Source organism: Sarcophilus harrisii, chromosome 4 (genome assembly GCF_902635505.1).
Source record: "Sarcophilus harrisii chromosome 4, mSarHar1.11, whole genome shotgun sequence".
In the NCBI taxonomy this organism is placed as follows: Eukaryota; Metazoa; Chordata; class Mammalia; order Dasyuromorphia; family Dasyuridae; genus Sarcophilus; species Sarcophilus harrisii.
In genome coordinates this window covers 131,483,766-131,494,224 of record NC_045429.1, presented here as the reverse complement: position 1 = coordinate 131,494,224, position 10,459 = coordinate 131,483,766, and the positions used below count along the sequence as shown (strand labels likewise).

Sequence of the window (10,459 nt, the reverse complement as noted above, 5' to 3'; positions counted from 1 at the left end):
TCTCCTTCAACAAAGCACAATCTCCCTTTAATTTTATCCCGAGTACTCAGGAGAACAGTTTCTTTAAAAGTCAGCGCACTGAATTTTTGTATACAGATCTACAACCGAAATGATTTGATAAGTACTTAAGTACAGTGTGTGGTTCTACTTAGGGCTTTTTAGGTTCTACTCTGGAAAGAAAAAGAAAAAGGAGGGTGGAGGGTGGGGGGTTGGGATTTCGCTGATTTCCCACTTGGTTCGTTTCTCCTTAATGAACTTTACTTCAGGGAATTTGGAACGACAGAAAACAATGAAACCGAAAAGCCTGTGGCTTCTGGGGAGCGCTGGGAAGTACGCCCTCTTGCTACTGTTAATTTCCCCAGCAGTTGAGAGTCCGCCCCACATCCCGGGACTGCGACTGAGTCCCGTAGAAAACAATGGCCCCTCCACCTTCCCCCGGGAGACGCGGTCTCTCCAGAAACCAGAGGTCGGAGCAGCCCAGAGGTGCAAGGCCACTTTCACGGCACCGTCACCTAAGAGGGACACGTCTCAAAGTTCTCCAAAGCATCACGAACCGCGGGAGCAGCCAAACGAAAGGCGACTCGGCTTAGAGAGCAATTTTGCTTGCACTAAAATAAGAGCGCACGAGCAAAGACCACAGGCGCGGAAGGACCACAGGTTCCTCGCGACCTTTGGAAAACAGCCAACAGCCAATCAATGAGTGTATGAGGATTCCTCCGCTGGCGGGCGCCCTCCGGCAGCAGCAGGTGGCGACCCCAGGAACGTTCCTTCTGTCTGCGGACCCGCCCGACTGGGAAGGCAAAAACCCACCCCACCCCCCGCCTCCTTTCCCAAGATGCTCTACGGCTGAACTCCAACCTTCTCCCTCCCTCGCTCTCTGCCCGCCTCCCTCCGTGACCCCATCCCTCCACGTCTGTCCTCCTCCCCCCCCACCCGTCACTGGGCCGACTGGGCGGCCGCTCCGGGCTTCTCAGTGTGGGCTCTGTGGGGGGGGAGGTCGGGAGCTAGGGGAACCCCAAGCCGCCGCCGCAGCCCGAGCTAGCTCCGGTTAAAGGCTGCTGCCGCCGCTAGCCGTCTCCTCCCCGCCCCGCCCCCAAACCGGGAGCGGCGAGGCGAGGGCGGGCGGCCCACCCGCGTGTGGCTGGACGCGAAGGCGACTGGTCCGCAGCCTCAACCTCCGGGTGAGTGAACCCAGCCAGAACGAGACTAGAGGAGGGAGGGGGCGGGCCCGGCGCGGTCGTCGCGGTTGTCGCGGTTCGGAGCCGGGGCGGGGCCGGAGGGGCTGGGGGCGGAGCCGTGCGGCGGGAGGAGCGGGAAGACGAGGAAGGGAAGGGGGGGGGTGACGGAGCCTCATTTCCTCCTCCAGCGCCATTTTGTAGCAGCGAGACCCGCAAATAAAGGGGAGAGCCAGTCTCTGCGGCGGGAGAAGGAGGAGGAGCCGTCGCTGGGGCCGAGGGCACCCAGGAGGCTTGGGGGTGGTGGGGTCGCCCGAGCCTGGCCGCCCGCCGCTCCGTCCGTCTGCCCGTACGCGAGGAGTCGGCTACGGGATCGGTCTATGTGACAAGCCGGCGGCGGCAGCGGCGGCCTCGGCGTGGAGAGGTAAGTCCGGGACTCGGGGCCGCCGCCTCGCCCGCTGTGGGCCCCGGAGCGACTGCATCCCTCCGGACGCCCCCCTCGCCCCGCCCGGCTGCCCCTCCGGCGCTGAGGCCGCAGGCGGGAGGGGTTCGAGGAGCGGGGCCTGTGGGGCCGCCGACTCCGTTAACTGCTTCGCCTCCTTTGAAGCGGGGACGCGGACGCCGCCGCCCGAGGCCATTTTAGCCTCTCCTCTGCCCTCTCCTGCCGAGGTCTGCGAAAGAACGGACGAATCGCCGGCCCGTAGGCGCGGGAACGGGGTCGCCGCAAGGGCCGGCGCACGAAGCTCCAGCTGCCCACCGGCCGGGGCTCCAAAATGCCCCACACTTAGCCCGCTCCAGCCTCGTTCTGCCGGATTCTGGCTATCTGGGGTTAAAAGAAAAAAACTACGCAAAAAAAAATGAACGTTTACGTTTTTCCCAGGGCGACTAAATTTAGATTTATCTTAATAAAAAATAGCTTTAAAGAGCACTAATGGACTTCTCTTTGCCCTCCCCCTCCAAGGAGTTACTCAAGCCTAAAGCTAGAATGGGCTTTAACCCTTGGAAATAGTAAACAAAGTAGCTTTAAAGAAGTATTAATTTGTTTACGGCTTGAAACTTCTCCAGGTCCCATGCCTCCTCCCTCTCTCCTGTCTTTTTTAAATGAGGGTCGTTTTATATAAACAATTTGGGCGAACGAAAAGTAGGTGTAAGAGTGTCTTGACATCTGATACTTTTTAATATACTTGGTCTTACAAAAAAAAAATCTATTAAACTTCCAAGTAATGTTAGTTGCATTGTGGTTTTGAGTTGGTCTGTGTACTACATCTTACTCTTAAACTGATTAAAAGTAATGTTTAAATTATTTGGTTATTAGAGAGCCCAGCTTTTTAAACTGTGGGTCGAAACTCCATGTAAAGTTTCCTAACTGAATGTGAGGGTCGAAAAATTGGGATTTATTATCAGTAAATGTTTGATTTGTGTATTTATTTTACATACTTTTAAATCCCGGGGTCATAAAATTTTCTCGGATGAAAAGAGGGTCTCGAGTAGAAAAAGTTTTTAAAAGTCCTGCTACAGAGGATAAATGAAAATAATAGGATAGCTCCGCCCTCCAAAGTCTCTTTTCTCCTCTCTTAAATTCCCAGCCCCTGTAGTGATAAATTAAGCATTTTCTGAGTGGTGGAGTGTTTATTAGCAATATGTGAACAGTTTTGAGAAAAATGTTCTTTAGATTGTGTTCTCTGTAGTACTTTTCAAGTAGCTGGTTTAGGAAACTGTATTTGAATTTGGTTGTGAAAAGACCGGAGTTTGAATCTTGGCTCCGTTACTTGTCCTTGAAAAAGTCACTTAATTTCTCTGGGCCTTAGTGTCTTGAAAATGAGAATGTCAGGCTAGTTTTCTAATTTTTTAGTTTTTTGAGTGGTACAGTTTATGAAAATGCTTTACTGTGGTCCCATTTCAAGTAGTAGGAAAGACCCATTCCATTTCCTTTCACTTTTTTTTTCAAAAAATATTTATCAAGTATTTTATGTAATGCTTTGACTGACTGGGGGAGAGACTAGTTTCATGTGTTTTTTGCAAAGTATTTTCATAAGTTTAGCTTTATCCTCAACCCAGTGGAAATGAGGACACTGAAGCTTACAAGATGCTTTGGCTATTGATTTTACCCAAGGTTGCACAATTGTGATAATAGTGGAACCATAACTGTAATGTTTTCTGTCTTCAAGTTCAGTATTTTTTCTAATATTTCAGGATACCTCCAGTGTAGAATTTAGAAAGAGATGTGAAAGATGAATCAAACTAATTTGGAAAACCGAGGTCAAAATAAAAAAGTGAATTAAAAACAGTACAGTACAGAACCCAATTCTTCTGATGTTGCTGCACTGTAAAGGTTAAAATGAGGGAATATTACATATGTCAGAATAATATTTTTACATGTTACTTTAATCATTCCATGTTTTATTCGGATGAAAGAGGTAACCAAATAAGCCTTGTTCACTGATACAGAAACTGGGGGAGTCTGAGCAAATTTTTCTACACGCCCAGCACTGTGGTGAATACTTCAAAAATATTATCTGATCCTCATAACAACTGGTGAAATAGATGTTATTATATTTCCATTTTAAAATTGACAAAACTGAGGTAGAAAGGTCATGCCTCTAGTGTCTTGACAGAAGTTTTGAATTCTGGTCTATCCAACTTTTAGTCTGTGCCATTGTACCACCTAGTCTCAGTCATCATAAATTCACCATCATATCATAGTTGAGCAATAACACTCCTGGATGGAAATCCATAAGATTGATCGTCTCTTCAGTCCAATCTAATCTAATCAAATATTTAAACCATGCCCTACTCCCAACATGTTTAAATGACAACCATTTGTGAGTGCAGTAATGTCTAAAAAATAAGTAGTAGCCCTGGGATTAAAAGATCATCCTGGTTCAGGCCTCCATCACTTATACTAAATATTGTTCATAGCCTTTTAATAAGTCTCCCTGAAAGCAGTCCAAATTTCACACAAAAAATAGCCTTCCTGAAACAAAGACTTGAGCTGTCAATATCCTGCTTAAGAATCCCTTTTGGCTAAAATGCATTCTTCACACATTGGCATTTAAAACACTTTGTAGTCTGGCTCTAGTTTACCTTAACGTGACTCCCTTTCATGTGCTCTTTGTTCCAACCAAACTGGCCTTCACTGTTCCTTGAACTCAGCATTTCATTCCCTGCCTCCAGATCTTTGCACAAACTCCCATGTTCCTGGAATGCATTCGCTTATTACTTCTCTGAGAAGCCTTAACTTTCTTCTAGGTGAATTTCTAGTGCTGCCTCCCTTAAGAAAACTTTTCCTGATTATGCCCCCTTCGCCCCCCCCAAAAAAATTATTTTCCTTCCTCGAATTATATAATACGTATGTACATGTATTCTTCCAGTAAAATGTAATCTCCTTAAGAACATTAAGCTTTATGGAGCATTTTAAATATTTGCAAAGATTTTTATGCTTCTTTGTCTAATTTGATCTTTGCAAAAGCTCTATAAAGTCGATACAAAAATATTTTCATGTTGCACATATGGAAATTGAAGAATGTATTGAAGGATTTAGTAAAGATCATAGTTAAAAACTATCAAAAGTATATCTTGAACCCAGGCCTTTGAGCATCAACTTCCAGTACACTGTATTACTTGTGGAAAAGGCCCATTTTTACTTTTGGTTTTGTATTCTCTTGTCTTTTACATGCATGTTATACTCAAATGCTTTTGAATGAATATATGATAACAGAATATTTGTGTTATTTGGCCAGTAGGATTCTTTAGCATCAATTTTTAGTTGTGGTTTTGTTTTTAACTTTACAACTTGAATTTGAAAAGATCTATAGGTTCATAGATTGAGCTGAATTACCTTTGAGGTAATGTATTCTCAACATTCTCATTTTACAAATGAGGAAATTGGAGGCCCATATGGATTAAGTTGATTTACCCAAGATCATTTGGGCAAGGTAGTAACAGAAATGAGGATTTCGTTCCTTTGACTTGAAATGCAATGTTTGATGTTCTTTCTATTCTATCTTTCTACTTCATTATTTTGCCTGTGACTTGGTATACCAAACTGAATTTTTATGGTTCTTTAGAAAAAAAATCAGAATAGTATATTAAAGCATTAACACTTCCAGTTAAGTGTGTCTCTGTCCCAGGCATTATATTAAGGGTGTTAGAGTTATCCCATATGAACCTCAAAGCAACATTTTTGTTATCCCTATTTTATCATTGAGGAAACTGGCACAAAGTGAATTACTCAGGGTCATATAGCTAGAAAGTGTCTGATTTTTGAACTGGGGTCTTTCCAACTTCAGCCCCAGTACTCTATCCATTGTCACCTAGCTTCCTCCAACTGAAACTGCCTTAAAATATGTTAAATATTCAGATGTTCTTTTTCTCTTAGATTTCACTTTAGAGCAGTATGTGAAAAAGCCTTAGAGAATAGGAGATACTTGTTGGAATCTTTACAAAGTGTTAAGACATTGGAGTTGATTTGATCTTAGAAGAAGATATTTTGGGCCAGAACTTGAACTAGGTACTAAGTACAACTGATGGAAACAATGCTTGTGTTCACACCTCTAGAGAGCTCATAAGTATCTAAGTACTCAATGGAGTTCACAGTTTGGGAGATTCAGGGTCTAGAAAGAGATATCTGAATTCACACCTTCCTTAGGGCCTGAGAGCATGCTGGGAGACATCCCACTCTCAGAGAAAGTAGCATAAATAGAGCACTCTGGGAGATACAAGAGAGTACTTGCCTCAGTTGGAGATTGAAAAGCCATGAGTCGGAGTTGAGCTGGAGGCTGAAGAAAGCAGAGGCAGAAGCCAAGGACAAAGCTGCAAGATCTCTTGGAGCCAGGCAGAGAGATAGGCCTCAACTAACCGGGCTAATTTGGAAGGAGAAATAAACGTTTGCACTTTTACCAGCTGGCTGCGATTTTGGAGTAATTATTTCAACTGAGACTAAGGCTGCCTCCAGGAAAACTTCCACATTTTGGCGGCGGACAGGGACTGACAGGACCCTCAGCTGATTTTAGTGGAAACGCTCCAATCCTGATTTCAGTAGAAAAGTCTCTGATTCTGATTTAAGTGAAAAAGCCTGTGACCCTGATAGAGTGGAAAAGTCTCTTCAAACTCAGAAATTAGAGTGAGTACAACAAAGGAAATTTTGTTAAAAGAATTCAAGTAGAATTTCAGCTAAGATGGGACAGATCTTTAGAAAACAGCCTTCTGTTTCTGTACAAGGAAAATGTTTAGAGAGCATTGTTAAAGTTATGGAAAGTGAAGGTTTGATTATAAATATGGAGCAGATCACTGAATTTTTACAAACTGTTAAGAACATATGTCCTTGTTTCTCTCTGGAGAAAGAATTAGATCTAGATGAATGGGACTTAGTAGGAGAGGATCTTTGTCAATTCTGTAATAAAAATGGCCCTAACTTAATTTCTAAAGACATATTTAATACATATAATTTAATACAACTGGCTATAAGAAGCTATTTAAGTGTTAAAATGAAAAAGAAGAAAATGCCAATTAAACTAGGTGATAAGAAGGAAAATTCAGATAATGAAGTTAAGTACAATCCTGAGTGTGATACTTCACAGCTGGAGGAATTAGATCATTCCTCTTCTGAGGAAGAAGAGGAAGAGAGAGGCAGAAACACAGTCTGCTTCTCCTGTGAAGCAGAATATGACAAGATTAGAAGAAGCATTAATTAAAGCAAAAAATATATCTGATTTTATACATGCATATCCTGTGATGGAAAAGATTGACTCTTCAGGTCAAAAAGAAAGACCAATACACTCCTTTTAATTTGGAAAAACTTAAAGATTTGAAAAAGGGTTGCACTCTTTATGGGGCTACATCATCTTATGTGAAGATGTTGCTAGATAATTTGTCTTATGAAATCTTAACCCCGAATGATTGGAAATCCATAGCGAAAACATGCTTAGAACCGGGACAAAATTTGTTGTGGCTTTCGGAGTTTCATCAATTATGTAGGCAATAGGCAAACAGGAACTATTGGACAAATCACTTTTGACCAACTAGCTGGTGAAAGTCAGTATGCAGAGAATTCAGAACAGATTTATTATCCCATAAGAACGTATGAGCAGGTTTCTAAGGTTGCAATAAAAGCTTGGTGTTCCCTCCCGGGACAAAAAGATCGAGGGGAGGCTTTCACAAAAATAGAGCTAGGTCCCAATGAACCTTTTGCAGATTTTGTGGGACATTTGCAAACAGCTGTAATCAGAACCATTGGAGATAATGCTGCTACAGAAATAATGACAAGACATCTGGCTAAGGAAAATGCCAATGAGATTTGCAAAAGAATTATATGGGGATTAGACAAAGATGCTCCTTTAGAAGAGATCATAAGACGCTGTGCCACAGTGGGCACAAATGCTTATTATACCCAAACTATGATGAATATGGCAAGACAGGGTCTCTCTTGGCAACAGAATTCTAGAGAAACTCGTCAGTGTTTTCAATGTGGAAAAGTTGGACTTTTGAGAGCTCAATGTAGATATGGAGATAGAATGAGAAGACAGGGTGAGAGAAAACCCAAAACCCCATGCCCAAAATGCATCCGAGGCCTCAGAATGTAGATTGACCCAGAGAAGTAAGAGGCAGGGCTCAGCTCCTAAGTATCAAAGGACAGGTGGGGCATGATAGCAGCTGAGGTTACACCCAGAGAGTCTTTAGAAATTCAGGACTCTGATGTCATCAACCAACAGAAAAGCAATCAAGATTACAGTTGGGGAGAATACAGGCCTTTTTACCAAAAACAGGGCAGTATCCAGTGCAAACAACTCCAATATAATTACCAGATGATAAAGAGAAAGACCTCAAAACAAAGGAGAAGATTCAAGAAACATCTGACACTGAAGGAGCATTAGCTGATAATGAGACTGTTAAAATAACTTTAAAATCTATTATTGGATTCTTAGCACTTTAACTAATGGACAATGGATTTCTTTGGGACTATTTTTAGGACTTATGGAGATGTATAATTCTGTATGTTGATTCATGTTATGAAAAATTGTTTATTTCAAAGCTTACAGGAATCATTGTCCATTAGTTCATGTGCCAGGAATCCAATGTGTAAATGTGTAAATTCTCATGTTCATGGTGTTTGTTACATTACTACTAGCCTGTGTTATATTGCTATGTGCTTATGTAACTATATGTAATGCCCACCATATTGATGGATTTATGTACACCTTGTTTCAAGTGAGTCCCTTTAGAAACCTCCTAATCTGATTTGATTTTCTATTTCCTTTGGTATTTTCATCTCCCTTCCTGAGATGTCAGGGAAGGGGTGATCACCTTTTTGGAGTTCTCACCTCCTTAAGAAGTCAAGGAGGTTATGACCACCTATGTTCTAAATCAAAAGAAAAGGGGCTATGTTGGAATCTTTACAAAGTGTTAAGACATTGGAGTTGATTTGATCTTAGAAGAAGATATTTTGGGCCAGAACTTGAACTAGGTACTAAGTACAACTGATGGAAACAATGCTTGTGTTCACACCTCTAGAGAGCTCATAAGTATCTAAGTACTCAATGGAGTTCACAGTTTGGGAGATTCAGGGTCTAGAAAGAGATATCTGAATTCACACCTTCCTTAGGGCCTGAGAGCATGCTGGGAGACATCCCACAATCCCACTCTCAGAGAAGTAGCATAAATAGAGCACTCTGGGAGATACAAGAGAGTACTTGCCTCAGTTGGAGATTGAGAAGCCATGAGTTGGAGTTGAGCTGGAGGCAGAAGCCAAGGACAAAGCTGCAAGATCTCTTGGAGCCAGGCAGAGAGATAGGCCTCAACTAACCGGGCTAATTTGGAAGGAGAAATAAACGTTTGCACTTTTACCAGCTGGCTGCGATTTGGGAGTAATTTATTTCAACTGAGACTAAGGCTGCCTCTAATTTCTCAGAAATTTGTTTGGTAATAGAAAAACTTCCTAATTTGTTTATCCTTTTTGTTGTTGTTGTTGAAGCAAGTTTTCAATGTGAACCAGTACAATAACTTTTTAAATTTCGCATCTAGAGGAGGAATATAAGTTGTGCTTGTCTTAAAGTTATGTTTATGATAATAGGTATATATTTTTGTTTTTGCATCTTTCAACTTTGTATTCTACACAGGTTCCTCAGCTGACCCTTAACGCTCTCTTGTCAAGTATAATATATATTTTTTTGGTTATTGGTTGTGGGGTGGTTTTTTTTGGTTTTTTTTTTTTTGTTTGTTTGTTTTTGCTAAGGTAGTTGGGGTTAAGTGACTTGCCCAGGGTCACACAGGAAGTGTTAAGTGCCTGAGACCACATTTGAACTCAGGTCCTTCTGGCTTCAGGACTGGTGCTCTATCCACTGTACCATCTAGCTGCCCCAATATTATTATATTGTTATTAAAAGTAGTAATAACATTCTTCAGAATTGAAAAGGGTTCTAAAAGTTGCATTTTTTCCTTTGCATCTCCTAATATGAAATCTTCTAATGGTTATATAAATATATCTATAGCATATTTTAATTATCTTTTATTAATAAGCATTTTAATTTGAAAGATGAAAATTACAGTGGATTATTTTGCAAATTTCTTGAGATACAGGATCGGCTTCAGTCATGTAACCTTTAATAATTCATTTAACTTGGGTCTCTGGCTTCCTTCTTACTGAAACTCAATTAAGTTGAATAGTCACTAGTCAGGTTTATTATAATGGAAATTGCTTTTACAAATTGGGACTTGATGAGAACCATGGAAGTACCTTCCCGTTCTCAAATTTTGAGGTTTTGTGTAGTCAGTCAATCTGTCATAATCATCAAACGTATTAAGCACTTTCTCTGTGAGGCACTGTATATATTAGGTGATAGGAACATAAAGACAAAAATGAAACAGACCTTTGTTTTCAGGGAGTGGTGGCCCTAAAAGTAGAGAAAAGGACAGCTGTGAGAGATGTTATGGAGGTAAAAGTGGCTAGGTTTGGTCACTGATTATTTCTGTGGGATGAGGAATAGTGGTAAAGTTAGGAGCTTTTGAAATTAAAAGGAGGGTTCTTGGTGCCTTTGACGGAGTTAGGAAAAGTCCATTCTAAGAGTACTTCAAGGGGAAAGACATTGGGTTCTGTTTTTTGACATGTATTTGAGCTGCCTCCTGAGCATCAGTTTCAAAATGCCTGTAGGCATTTGGTTGTAGAACTAGGACTATCTAGAGGTGATAGCAAAACTCATGGGAATTCATGAAGTCACCATATGAGATTTAGAGAACAGAAGGAGGGCCAAGACGGCCTTGTGGAGGTACACCTACATTGAGACTTAGGA

The 10,459-nt window shown here is 41.8% G+C and overlaps 1 protein-coding gene across 2 annotated transcripts in view; it reads left to right on the top strand.

The window, feature by feature from the left end:
• The first annotated feature begins 862 nt into the window (after window positions 1-862).
• The window catches only part of WTAP (WT1 associated protein), a 36,673-nt gene continuing 27,076 nt past the window's right edge, over window positions 863-10,459 (top strand). The window contains exons 1-2 of one of the 2 annotated variants that reach the window (XM_031937543.1): window positions 863-1,181; window positions 1,367-1,599. The gene's annotated coding sequence lies outside the window, so the exon portion shown is untranslated. The remainder of the gene's footprint in view (window positions 1,182-1,366; window positions 1,600-10,459) is intronic. The other variant, XM_031937544.1, reaches the window with a different exon arrangement.